Raw genomic sequence first — 13,196 nt, 5'->3', positions numbered from 1 at the left:
TTTTGGGCAATTTCTGGGGTTCCTTGGACTTGATGGCCTCATCCCCCAGGGGACCCTGTATTGAAAGTTTAGAAGTCTGATTGTCCCGTTGTGTGGATGGGAACACTGAGGCACACACGGATGGGGGTGTGAATGAATGAATGAATACATGGGATGTCGTTTGGGGGGATAGAGAAAAGTGTTCAGACCCAATCTGCCTCCAGTCAGAAAAAGGGAGTGGGGGTGGGGAGGTTCCAGCCCTGCTCTACCCTGAGGACCAGAGGCTTTGGGGGATGGGCACCAGGGCTCCCTGGATTCGAGTCTAGGCAGCCCCACCTGTCAGCCCCGGACAAAAGGCAGGCCCCGTCTGGCATCCAGGGTCAAAGTGGGGAACCCGGGCAGAGGCCCTGACTTCGCTGGGCCAGAGGAAGACGCCAGGCCTCCCATGCACATGCGTCTTCGCCACCACATTTGCTTGCTTGCGACTCTGCGCCTGGGGTGCGTTCCCCACTCTAGCACTCCCACGGAGCGGGAAGGCAGGAAGGGCTCATCACAGGAAGGCCTTCGGCGGCGGAATCAGGGCTCCCACACTTGATGCGGTAGTCCCGCAGGCGGACAGGGCAGCGCGATCTTCCCTGCTGGATAGCTGGGTAAACTGAGGCCGCGGCGGCGCGGCGGCCGCCCCAGGGCATCCGGCGAGCGCGGCCTCGTTAACCGCCCGCACACACGGACCCCCGCCGGCCATCCGCCCGGCCCTCCCTCGCGGCCCCTTCCCCGGGCCTGACCCCCGGCGCTGCCTGACAGATGACCTCAGCTGCCGCCAATCCATTGGTTCCAGCTCCCGGGGGGCGCGCAGAACAAAGCGCGCTTTGTGGCGGGGCCGTCCCCTCGGCCGGCGTGTCCGCCGCCGGGACCCCCTCCGGAACTCCGAGCGACGCCCCCCGGCCGACAGCCGTGTAATGTCTTCCAGGCCGTGCGGCTCCTTGCAGAGCCCGAGGGCCTCGCTCGCCTCCCCCGGGGGGCTCCCCGGGCCGCCCAGGGCTCCCCCACCCCCGGCCCCCCAGGCGGCGGGATTGGGGGGCGCCCCCAGCGGGAGGTCGCGGTGGCCGCCAACCTGTCCTTGCGGAGGGAGTCAGGAGCAGCCAGTCCTGGCTGGCTGTGGCCGCGAGGCAGGTGCCGCCACCTGATAAACTTCCTCTCTAACCCTTGGAGCTCCCAAATGGGGTGGAAATGAATTGAGCTGATGGTGGTGGTCGTGTTGCTGTCCTTGTGGCCATTACGATTATGGTCATTGTTTCGTGTCTGAGAGGGGGAGTCACTTTAGACTCACGCCGACCTGGGTTTGAACCTTGACTTTGCCACCTGCTGGCTGTGATAGGTTCACCTCTCAGAGCAACAGCAGTAGCAGCCAGCATTGCTTGAGCACCTACTGTGTGCCGGACCCTAATCAGTGCTTAAAGGCTTTATTTAATTCGTTTAATCCTGGCCACAACCTTAAGAGGGAGGAGGTATTAACCTTCTTTTACAGAGGAGGGAACCGAGGCCCCAGCCGTCCTGAAGACAGATTCACCACCCTGAGCCTCAGTCTTCTTTTTTTTTTTTTCTTTTTTCAACGTTTTTTTAAATTTATTTTTGGGACAGAGAGAGACAGAGCATGAACGGGGGAGGGGCAGAGAGAGAGGGAGACACAGAATCGGAAACAGGCTCCAGGCTCCGAGCCATCAGCCCAGAGCCCGACGCGGGGCTCGAACTCACGGACCGCGAGATCGTGACCTGGCTGAAGTCGGACGCTTAACCGACTGCGCCACCCAGGCGCCCCGAGCCTCAGTCTTCTTGTCTGTACAATACACCCTCAACGGTCATCCGGTCTCATCGCTTCCCTCTTTCCAGATGAGAACACGGGGCTGGGAGGAGGGTGACCACAGAAATCCAGCGCGTTCTGCCCCCAGGTCCCTCTGTCTTTTGAGGGTTCCCCATGGCTCCCCACAGGCTTGTCGGGAAGAGAGCAGTTGACCTGCAGCTGGAAACCTCTCCCCGGAGAGGCAAGCTTCGCCAGTCCTGTCCCACCCTTGGGGGGGTGAGGGACGATGGCGGGAACAGAAGGAAACCATGACCAGAGAGGGAACCAGAGGGCAGGGCTCACTGCCTCCCTACCCTTCACACACCTCCCTGGACTCTCACCCTAGAAATTGGTGCGGGATACCTATGGCACAACAGGCACGTTCCAGGCTCTGGGGTCATCAGAGTATAAAACAGATGCAAAGCCCTGTCCTCTTGAGGTCCATTCAGGGGAGATGGGCAAGAAACACACATGAAACACGCACACGGTGTAAAAATGCAGTACCGAGTAGTGATAAGCGCTATGAGAGAAGAGCAGGGCAAGGCGGAAGAACGAGATGGAAAATCTTGAATTTCGTAAGGTGGTGAGCCTCTCTGAGGTGGGGGTGAACAGAACAGAGAGGAGGGAAACCCTGTAGATGTCAGAGGGAAGCATGTTCCAAGCGGAAGGAACAGCCCACGCAAAAGCCCTGAGGTGGGAAACTGCTCGGAGGGTCCAAGAAAGAGCCAGGAGGGCCCTGTGGTGGAGGCAGCCGGGATGGGACAAAGGCCGGGGCTGGCCCGGTGACAAAGCGGGAGAGACGGGCACCGTCAGCTTGGGAGGGGCCTTGTAGGGGGTGAGGACTTTGGTTTCTCCCTCCAAGGTACCTGGGAGCCGTGTGAGGCCTGGAGAAGAGGAAAGGCCTGCTCTGGCTCTAGCTGCTGAGAGGAGCGGGGATGGGAATGGAGGGGGCGGGGGAGTCTGCTGCTGTCACCAGGGCGCAGATGGTGGCTGGTAGACGGGACCAGGGTAGAGAAAAGCGATCAGAAGCCAGATGTAATATGAAGATAGAGTCCCAGGATTTTCCAGTGGGTGGAACTGAATCTGAGGGACGAGAGAGGAAGGACCCTGGTGACCCCCAGGTTTGGGAGTCCCCGAGCCCTTTCTGCAACGCTCATGCAGACCTGAATGTGGACAGAGTCCCTGAGGCGAATCCCGCTCTCGCACTGGGGTCCTGGTAGGCCTGGCCCAGCACAGAACACAATGCAGGTCCTCTGGTTCCCCCGAGAGCGCAGTGAGGAGGTTAGAAAAACATCTCTCAAAACCCGTCAAGAGCCTCCTTCGCAATATGGGCCACTTGGGACAGGCGGGCTTCGTATCACCTTCAGGGACCATTGTTTTTGAATCGGTAAATCTATTTGCTTTTGTTTTACTTAAAGACATTTTTGCGGGGGGGGGGGGGGAGGTTAAAGGAAACTTGAGAGAGCCAGACCAAATGGAAAATCAGTAGCACGTGACATCAATAAATGTGGCTGTCAGTATGAACAATGTAAACACCGGACTGTCTCTGGCTTCTCCAGATCTGGCTAGGGTTGCTCTCTCTTTGTGGCAAGGGTCTGAAGGACCCGCCCCCCGCCAACCCAGGGCCCTTTTCTTGCAGGAGTCAGAAATGGAAGAGATGGAAAAAGGATTCATCGTCTCGCCGTCTGCAAGCCTCACATTTTGTTTTGTTTTGTTTTGTGTAACCAACAGAAAGCACTTCTGATTTTGTTTAAATGCTTCCCGGGGCGCCTGGGTGGCTCCGTCGGTTAAGCGTCCAACTTCGGCTCAGGTCACGATCTCACGGTCCGTGAGTTCGAGCCCCGCGTTGGGCTCTGTGCTGACAGCCCAGAGCCTGGAGCCTGTTTGAGATGCTGTGTCTCCCTTTCTCTCTGACCCTCCCCCGTTCATGCTCTGTCTCTCTCTGTCTCAAAAATTAATAAACGTTAAAAAAAAATGCTTCCCAAATACGAAGTCATGTAATACAACAACCCCATGAGGTGGGCACACTTCTTATCCCCATTTTGCAGATAAAGAAACTGAGGCTCGGAGAGATGAGGTCCCCGGCCCACGGTCACACGGCGAGGATGAGGCAGGGCCAAGATTCAAACCCGGTCAGGCCCGTCGCGGAGGCCACTCATTTCATTGACAACCACACAGTCTGTCCCTTGAAGGCATTTCATTATCCCTTTGGAAGTGCCAAACTACCGGAACTGGAAAAACCTTCAGTTAATTTTAATTCGGTAAGAGTGTCTACTAAAATGTAAGTATATCAATCATACCACTCTTTGCTTAAAAGTGTTTGAGGATTGGATTTAAAAATAATCCCAGACTCTTCACCATCATTGCTCTGAATGACCTGCCCGTGCCCAACCCACTCCAGCCCGACTGACTGCCCCGTAATTCCCCATTGCTTTCTGACCTCAGGGCCTTTGCACTTGCTCTTGCCTCAGCCTGGAACGCCCTTCCTCTGGTTCTTCCAGCTCCTTCACATCCTTCAGGACTCAGCTCAAATGCCAACTCCTTAGAAAGGCTTTCCCTGTTTCCTCATCCTCCCCATGGTCTCCCTGATATTCTAACCCTTTTTTTTTTCCTTCAGAGCTTGTAATTATTTGCTTTATTTGCCCATGTACTTGTTCTTTTTCCTGCTGCCCCACCGTGATGTATGCCCCGTGCCAGCAGAATCTGGTGGGCAGAGAAGCTTAGCATCTGAGACAAAGAACTCAGAGTAGAGCAGACTGGTGGCATTTGCCCTGTCCCCAGAGAGGGGAGTAGATGTGTCTGTGAAGTGCAAGGGGCAGGGGATCACTAGGAAAATGAACTTAATATGAGGAAAGGCCTTTCACACAGTCCTAGTGAAAGGATGATATCATAAGGTAGTGAGTGTCCCATCACAGGAGATACGCAAGTTGAGATAGGACACCCCCCGATCGTGACCATCTGATGTATGGGGACGATGCAGAGTGAACTCATCACCATAGATGAAGTAGATATTCATTCACTTGCTCATTTAGTCATTCATTCATTCATTCATTCATTCATTCATTCTGTCTCTTATCTATCCCTTTATTCATTGACTCCACGTTTCCCCCACTTTCCTGTGACTTTGGCCTCACCCACAGGGCATCTGCACTTAATAGCTCATGCACGTATATCTTATGTACATAATATCTTCAGTCAGCCTTGGGAGGTTCTACGTGTTCTGAAATGAACTTTGTTGAGGTATGACGTGCATACAGCGAAATACCTTCATTTAAAGCGTTCGGCGTGATGCATTTTGACAGAGGTTCACACCCACGTCCAGACGCAGAACGTCTCCACCACCCCTGCGCGCTCCCTCGTGCCCCTGTCGTCAGGCCCCCATTGCCACCCTGGCCCTGGACCATCACTTTATCAGAAAGCACCAGCCGCTTCAGAGTTTCTCCAGGACCGGTTGGCACCACCCTCAGCCATATCCACACAAAACCGAAACATCGGAATCCCTTGCCACACATGAAAAGTAACTGGCCCAAAGGAATAAAATGGACGCAAAAAGAATATTCTCAAGTTCTAGCTGGTACCATGGCGTGCAGGAGCCCCAGGCCCCAGACCAGCTTTCTCCAGGTTATAAGAAGAAAGAGAGAGAGAGGCAGACACCCACGGGTGTTAGAAAGGTGTTACTGGCATCTTGGAGACTTGCTCCTGGCCTAGGGGAAGGCCTGGCAGGTACTGAAAAAAGAAGGACTTTCTCACTGTGGACGTGTGATTTAAGACCATGCTGCTGTTTACCCACATCGGCTTTTGTCCGCTCCCCCCCCCACCACCACCACGGTGATGCGGGCTCCACATTTGGGACACATGGCAGCCCCCCCGTCTCCTCTTTCATCGGCCCACTCCTTCATTTACCCACATAGCGAGTGTTTGGGGCTACAGAGAAAAGCCGTGTTCCAGGCACTGTGTCAGCCTTGAAGGTGGCGTGGCACCAGCACATAGTAGATGCTGAGCAAATCTGCTGAAAGAGTTGCTGTGAGACGAAAGACACAACCACCCGTCTTCTTTTTCATACTCTGAGCCATCGCCCTTAGCAAAATCTTCACGAGCAACCAAGGAGGACTTCCTCGAGGAGGCGGCCCTCGAGCCAAAAACTTGACCCCCTCCTTCCACGCACTCACGTGGCAGGTGCAGAAATGGAGACAAAGAGGTGAAATGACTTGCTCAAGGCCACACAGGGAGAAGAGAAGGAAGAGGGCCGCATCCAGGACTCAGGGCCCCAGCCCCCTGTTTCTCCCAAGCGCTGTGCTAGGTCCCAGCCCAGCAGACAGGACAGCCGGCCTGGGGAGGGAGCTTCTCGGCCCTGAGTCTGGAATCCATTTGCTCCGGCCCAGTAATGTTTTCCCAGGGACAAGTGGGAGGCCCTGGCCCTGGCCCTCCCTGTACCCCCCCCCCCACCATCTGCTCCCTGTTTATTTATTTATACTTAAGTCTCACCTCCCAACCCTGCCGGGGGCACCAAACATACCCGGCACCCCTGCAGAGAGGGGGATGAGGGGGACAGAGGCACTGTCAGCCCCCTTGGCCAGGGGAAGCCCCGGTCTGAGATCAGCCAGGATGACTGGGGGTTCAAATCCCAGCTAGTGGGGCTTCCCGGCTGTGTCAACTGCTCTGACTTCCACCTCCCCCTCTGGACAATGGGGTTCATGATCGTCGTCACCTCGTGGGGGTGATGGTGAGGATTCAGTAAAGTGCGTGGACGGGGTCTGGCCACACGCACTCAATGGGTATCTGTGTCAGACTCTCTCTCTCTGGCCTATGAGCAGCTAGCCGCAGCTTCTCAGGGCCTCCGATGCAATGTCCCAGGATTTGGGAGGGCTTTGCCAACGCTGTCCCCTCCCTGGAACGCGCACCCCTGGTGTCGGGATAACTGATGCCAGCCCCCTGCCTCCAGTCGATACCGCCCTCCAGCCATCTTCTAATTTGCAGGGGAGGCCACCGAACACCTTCCCCAGCCCGGCACGAGGCCAGGGAAGCCCTTCCAGCAATCTACCTCTGTCCCCTGAATGGCGCCCTCTGGAAGGCTAGCGCCACCACAGAGGTGCTGATATGCTGACTGCGGTTGCGAATTCCAGGAACCTGTGCCCGGCTGCTCAGTAAGGACCATCTGCCCAGGGGCTGTGTGCTGGGAAGGAGCTGCTGGCCTGGGCTGCTCCCCCCCCCCACCCCGGGGGCTTTATTCTGGTGCCACCCTCCACTGGAATGGCCTCCCCCGCTGCCTGAGCCACAGGGGGCTGTGTGCAGTCATCCCTTCCTTTGTTTCCCCGTTCTGCTGTATGGGCCTTTAACCTCCCCCCCCCCACCCCCCACAGATTCCAGTCCCCTCCTGGAGTCTACAGCCCTCCATCTGAGCCCCACTCTCTCCCTGCCCTGCTCGCTCCTTCCTGTGCCCTGAGCCTCTCTCGGAGACCCTGTCACCCTCACCAATTGCCTGTCTATTTCACTGAATCTTCTTCCTCGCTGTGTTCACATCTCTGAATGTCTCTCACTGAGCCCCACTCCTCTGCCCCCCAGCCTCCTCTCTGAGCCCCCATGCGCCCCTAGCCCCCCACCTCCATGCATGCCACACAATGCTTGGGTGCCTACCAGAGATGCCCATGCCATCTAAAGGTCTTTGGGGGGGGTGGGGGTCACAGGGCATATAGGCAGACTCCCCACTCTGGGGACCACACTGCCTTGAAGAAGCCACAGGGGGGCAGATTTCTGCAAAGGAGAAAGGCAGAGCTCAGGGGCCACCTCGCTAGGGAATGAGCGGCCATCACCAGAGGCCATGGCTGTGCCAGGGCTCTCCCAGCACGTGATGCGACAGCTCCAGGTGCCCCAGCCCAGAGGCCCCATTGGGTCAACAAGCCTGACCCCAGGAGCTGTGTTCCTTCTGGGGTGCGGAGAGTTGGGGAAGACGGCTAGGGGCTTCCAGAACCAGAGAGGGACCAAGCAGTGGGAGTTTTAAGAGGCCAGTAAGGGGCCATGGGGACATATACTGGCCATGCCCTGCTGCCTGCTAGACCCATGTGAGGCCTGTTTCTTCCTCACTGCCCGAAGGCAACTGAGGCTCAGGAAGAGGTATCATCTGCCTGACTCTCACAGGAGGGCCTGGGCTGCCCGTCAAACCAAGCAGGGTGCATTTCATATCTTGACTTCTCTCCGCTACACCCCAGGCCTCCCAGGCCAGGGGAAAGGAGAGGCCATGGGGTGAGCCCCACCCCACATGGGAGGAGTTGGGGGGGAGTCAAAGTTCTGAGGAGGGTGGGAATGGTGGGGGAGGGGGAGAAGAGGCAGGTGTCTGTGGGATCCTCTATCCTTGCCTTCCTCAGTCTTCCATCTCCCACCCAAGTGGGCCCCTGACCACCCCCCCCACCCCGTTCTCATCTGGCCTCCATGTGCTCAGCCTGCACCTGAATACACACTCCCCAACGATCTGTCTTGGGCTGTCAGAGGATCAATGGGGCTCCCAAGGCCTGGCCCAGCAGGGAGCTGGAGGGAAGTCCCTAACAAGAACTAAGAAGGGGACCCCGGGGATTGAGGAGGCAGTGGGGACAAGCCAGGCTGGGAACGCAGACGCGAGCCTGGGTCTGGCATCTTGTTGGGGCAGGCCCCCGAAAGGCCTGGCTCCCCGGTGGTGAGACCTGTCAACTCCCTCGTGCAGGGGTCCTGGACTGCTTTCCAGGTCTGTTTTGCCTTCTAACTTTGGGGACCCTGCCCTCCCTCACTCCAAGCCTCCGTTTCCTTATCTGCGAACATGAAGCGTTGCATCTCAGGCGGACATAAGGTTCTAAAACCAAGAAGAGATCGCTCTTATGCAAATAGAAAATGGCCTCCAAAATGTCAAGCAAAATAAAGCAAGATGCAGAGCAGTGTGTATATTCACTTACCTGTTATGTGCATGTAACTCTAAAAGAGGATACATGTGTGTATCAGCTTGCCTGTGCATAGAACAATCTGGAAGGACACAGGAACCAGCAGGAGAGGACCTGGGTGGCTGGGGGAGGGAGTAGGAGGGAGACTCGCGTTATACTTTTTTATACTGTTGAATTATCGGCAAATGCTCGTGTACTCCCTGGTCGAGTAATAATTACCTTTAATGCAAAATATATCATTCTACTAGGAAGTATGTGGGTAGAAGTATGAAGAGCGCAGAATATTTGCATAGTCTCAATGTATCTCCCCACAGATATTTATTAATTACAAAGAAAAATAGTGCCTTTATAGCGGTGAAAACGGGCAGACAGCACCTTAACCAAGCGATCAAGGTGAACATCACTAGCAACAGGGCAAATTGACATCATGTGCCCCCCGACAGGACAGACTGCGAAATACACAGCATCACTGCTGATCTGAATCTCATTATAAGGAAATATCAGAAATACGCAACTAGGCGGACGGGTTACTAAACAACTGGTCTATGCACATGAAAAATGTCAAGGTCAGAAAGGTAAAAAAACAAAACAACAATAAAAAAAAACTGAGGAACTCATTCTAGATAAAAGGAAACTAAAGAAACATAAACTAAATGCAACATGTATCCTGGATCGGATACTGGATCAGAAAAAAAAGTTTGTGTGCAACATTTCACAGTGTATAATATAGACAATAGTATTGTAACAATGTTGATGTCCTGATTTTTGTATCTGCACTGTGGTTTTTTTAAGAATGTTCTTGGAAAAAAAAAAAGTTTGTGTGCAACATTTCACAGTGTATAATATAGACAATAGTATTGTAACAATGTTGATGTCCTGATTTTTGTATCTGCACTGTGGTTTTTTTAAGAATGTTCTTGGAGGGGCGCCTGGGTGGCGCAGTCGGTTAAGTGTCCGACTTCAGCCAGGTCACGATCTCACGGTCCGTGGGTTCGAGCCCCGCGTCGGGCTCTGGGCTGACCGCTCAGAGCCTGGAGCCTGTTTCAGATTCTGTGTCTCCCTCTCTCTCTGCCCCTCCCCCGTTCATGCTCTGTCTCTCTCTGTCCCAAAAATAAATAAACGTTGAAAAAAAAAAATCTTTAAAAAAAAAAAAAAAAAGAATGTTCTTGGAAAAAAAAAAAAGTTTGTGTGCAACATTTCACAGTGTATAATATAGACAATAGTATTGTAACAATGTTGATGTCCTGATTTTTGTATCTGCACTGTGGTTTTTTTAAGAATGTTCTTGGAGGGGCGCCTGGGTGGCGCAGTCGGTTGAGCGTCCGACTTCAGCCAGGTCACGATCTCGCGGTCCGGGAGTTCGAGCCCCGCGTCAGGCTCTGGGCTGATGGCTCAGAGCCTGGAGCCTGTTTCCGATTCTGTGTCTCCCTCTCTCTCTGCCCCTCCCCCGTTCATGCTCTGTCTCTCTCTGTCCCAAAAATAAATAAACGTTGAAAAAAAAAGAATGTTCTTGGAAAAAAAAAAAAAGAATGTTCTTGGGGCGCCTGGGTGGCTCGGTTGGTTAAGCGTCTGACTTCGGCTCAGGTCATGATCTCACGGTCTGTGAGTTCGAGCCCTGCGTCGGGCTCTGTGCTGACAGCTCAGAGCCTGGAGCCTGTTTCAGATTCTGTGTCTCCCTCTCTCTGACCCTCCCCTGTTCATGCTCTGTCTCTCTCTGTCTCAAAAATAAATAAACGTTAAAAAAATTAAAAAAAAAGAATGTTTTTGTTTTGGGGTGCCTGGGTGGCTCAGTCCGTTAAGTGTCTGACTTTGGCTCAGGTCATGATCTCACAGCTGGCGAGTTCAAGCCCTGCATCGGGCTCTGTGCTGCTGACAGCTTGGAGCCTGGAACCTGATTGGGGTTCTGTGTCTCCCTCTCTCTCTCTGACCCTCCCCTGCTCGTGCTTTGTCTTTCTCTTGCTCTCTCAAAAATAAATAAACATTAAAAAAATTTTTTTAAAGGATGTTCTTGCTTTTAGGAAATATACATGAAATAATTTAGAGATAAAGAGGCATCCTGTCTGCAACTTACTCCTACCCACACAGAAATGTAAGCAGAGAGAGAATGATAAAGCAAGGGTAGTAAAATGTGAGCATTTGAGGAATCTGGGTAAAGGTATACAGGAATTCTTTGTATTATTTTTGCAACCTTTCTGTAAGTCTGAAATTGTTTCAAAATAAGTCCTGGTATAGATATAGGTCACTGGCTTTGCTAACACTTAGTAGGTCTACATGATGTCCAGGGGCTGTCACAGATGCGAAGATGAAATTTGTCCCTGTGTGCCAAGCACTTAGACACCACATCTGCCTACTAAAATGGTAGTATTGTATATTAACATAATGGAATATTAGATTATAACATACCCAATATATTACATTATAATACATGTAATATATAACATTATGTCATTAATCTAATGAAATATTATATTAGTGAAAAAGAACCGCAGTTATCTGCCTCAATAGGATGGATCTTCAAAGCATATTGTGGAAGAAACAAAGCAAGTAAGATAGGACCATGTTATAAATAGAAATGTATATATTATATCGTGGGCATTTATTTCTATACTTCGGAGAATGAAATATAGTCCTCTACATTGTGTAAGAATTTATGTATATGTTGGGGCACCTGGGTGGCTCAGTTGGTTAAGTGTCAGACTTCGGCTCAGGTCACGATCTCGCGGCTTGTGAGTTTCAGCCCCACATAGGGCTCTGTGCTGACAGCTCATAGCCTGGAGCCTGCTTGGGATTCTGTGTCTCCCTTTCTCTCTCTCTCTCTCTCTGCCGCTCCCCTGCTCTGTCTCTCTCTCTGTCTCTCTCTCTCTCAAAAAAAAAAAAAAAGAAACATAAACAAAAATTTAAAAAAGAATTTATGTATGCGTAGTAAAAGTTAAAACATTCATGGGAATGGTAACTATCGGGATCGTGGTTTCTTTGGGGTGGTGAGGGGGACTCTTATTGGGAAAGGCTACTGGGACCTTCTGTATTAGCTCTTTATCCTGCATAACAAGTAACCCCACAGCATGGTGCTTTAAAGCAACAATAGCCATTTATTACATCTCATAGTGTCTGAGGACCAGGAATTTGGGAGTGGTTGAGCTGGGCAGGTCCGGTCCTCAGGAGGCTGCATTCAGATGTCAGCTGGGGCTGCACTCAGCCGAAAGCCCGACTGGGGCTGAGAATCTGCTGCCAAAGGGGTGCATTTGCATCACTGGCAAGTTGGCACTGGTTGTTGGCTAGAGACAGGGAGCAGGGGAGAGGAGAGGGCCTCTCCATGTGACCTGGATTCCATCACATCATGGTGACTGGATTTCAAAAGTGAGCACTGACAGCCTGGGTACCTACTCCTCTGAAGTCCCCCCACCACTCCTGTTCCCTACACTTGGCTCTTGTCCCCAGAAGCAACCACTTGGATTAGTTTCTGAAATATTCTTTTTTTTTTTTAAGTTTACTTATTTTTGAGAGAGAGACAGAGTATGAGTGGGGAAGGGGCAGAGAGAGCGGGAGACACAGAATCTGAAGCAGGCTCCAGGCTCTGAGCTGTCAGCACAGAGCCTGACATGGGGCTCAAAACCATGAACCATGAGATCATGACCTGAGCTGAAGCCGGATACTTAAGTGACTGAGCCACCTAGGCACCCCTCTTTTTTTTTTTTTTTTTTAGTTTATTTATTTTGAGAGAGAGAGTGGGGGAGGGGCAGAGAGCGGGGGAGAGAGAATCCAAAGCAGGATCCGAGCTATCAGCGCAGAGCCCAGCACGGGTCTCAGTCCCACAAACTAGGAGATCATGACCTGAGATGAAATCAGGAGTTAGATGCTTAAATGACTGAGCCACCCAGGGGCCTTTGGGATATTCTTCCATAGAGATGCCACTTGTTTATAAAACGTATATACAAATACACATACTTTCATTCCCCTCCCCTCCCCCCCCCCCCCACTGAATGGAAGCCTATGATACATACCCTTCTACATCATTTCTGCTCCCCATGGATAGACCTTGCAGACTCTTACATATTACTACATAGCAAACCTCAACATTTGTTTTCATGGCTTAATAAGTACTCCATCATGTGGATGTGCTGTAATTTATTCAATCAACGCTCTATTTATGGACATGCGTTTTGTCTACCTTTGCTATCACTTTTTAGGCTTCAAATGTGGAGAGTTGAGTTAAAAACAAAAAACAAAACAGTCCTCAGTTCATGGCAGATTATCATGTTGACCCCTGTATGCCCCTCTTTTGTTTTTCTCTATTCTCTTTCATCCATTTCCCCTTCCCATTTTAAGCTCTTGCAAAGACCCATATTAGGGGTGCCTGGGTGGCCCAGTCGGTTAAGCGTCCGACTTCGGCTCAGGTCATGATCTCACGGTTCGTGAGTTCGAGCCCCGAGTCGGGCTCTGTGCCGACAGCTCGGAGCCTGGAGCCTGCTTCG

Source organism: Lynx rufus, unplaced genomic scaffold, assembly GCF_022079265.1.
Source record: "Lynx rufus isolate CCGP_SWC_20201006 ecotype Redwood Valley unplaced genomic scaffold, mLynRuf1.p SCAF_8, whole genome shotgun sequence".
NCBI classification, from domain to species: Eukaryota; Metazoa; Chordata; class Mammalia; order Carnivora; family Felidae; genus Lynx; species Lynx rufus.
Note: the sequence above shows the minus strand (reverse complement) of the source record.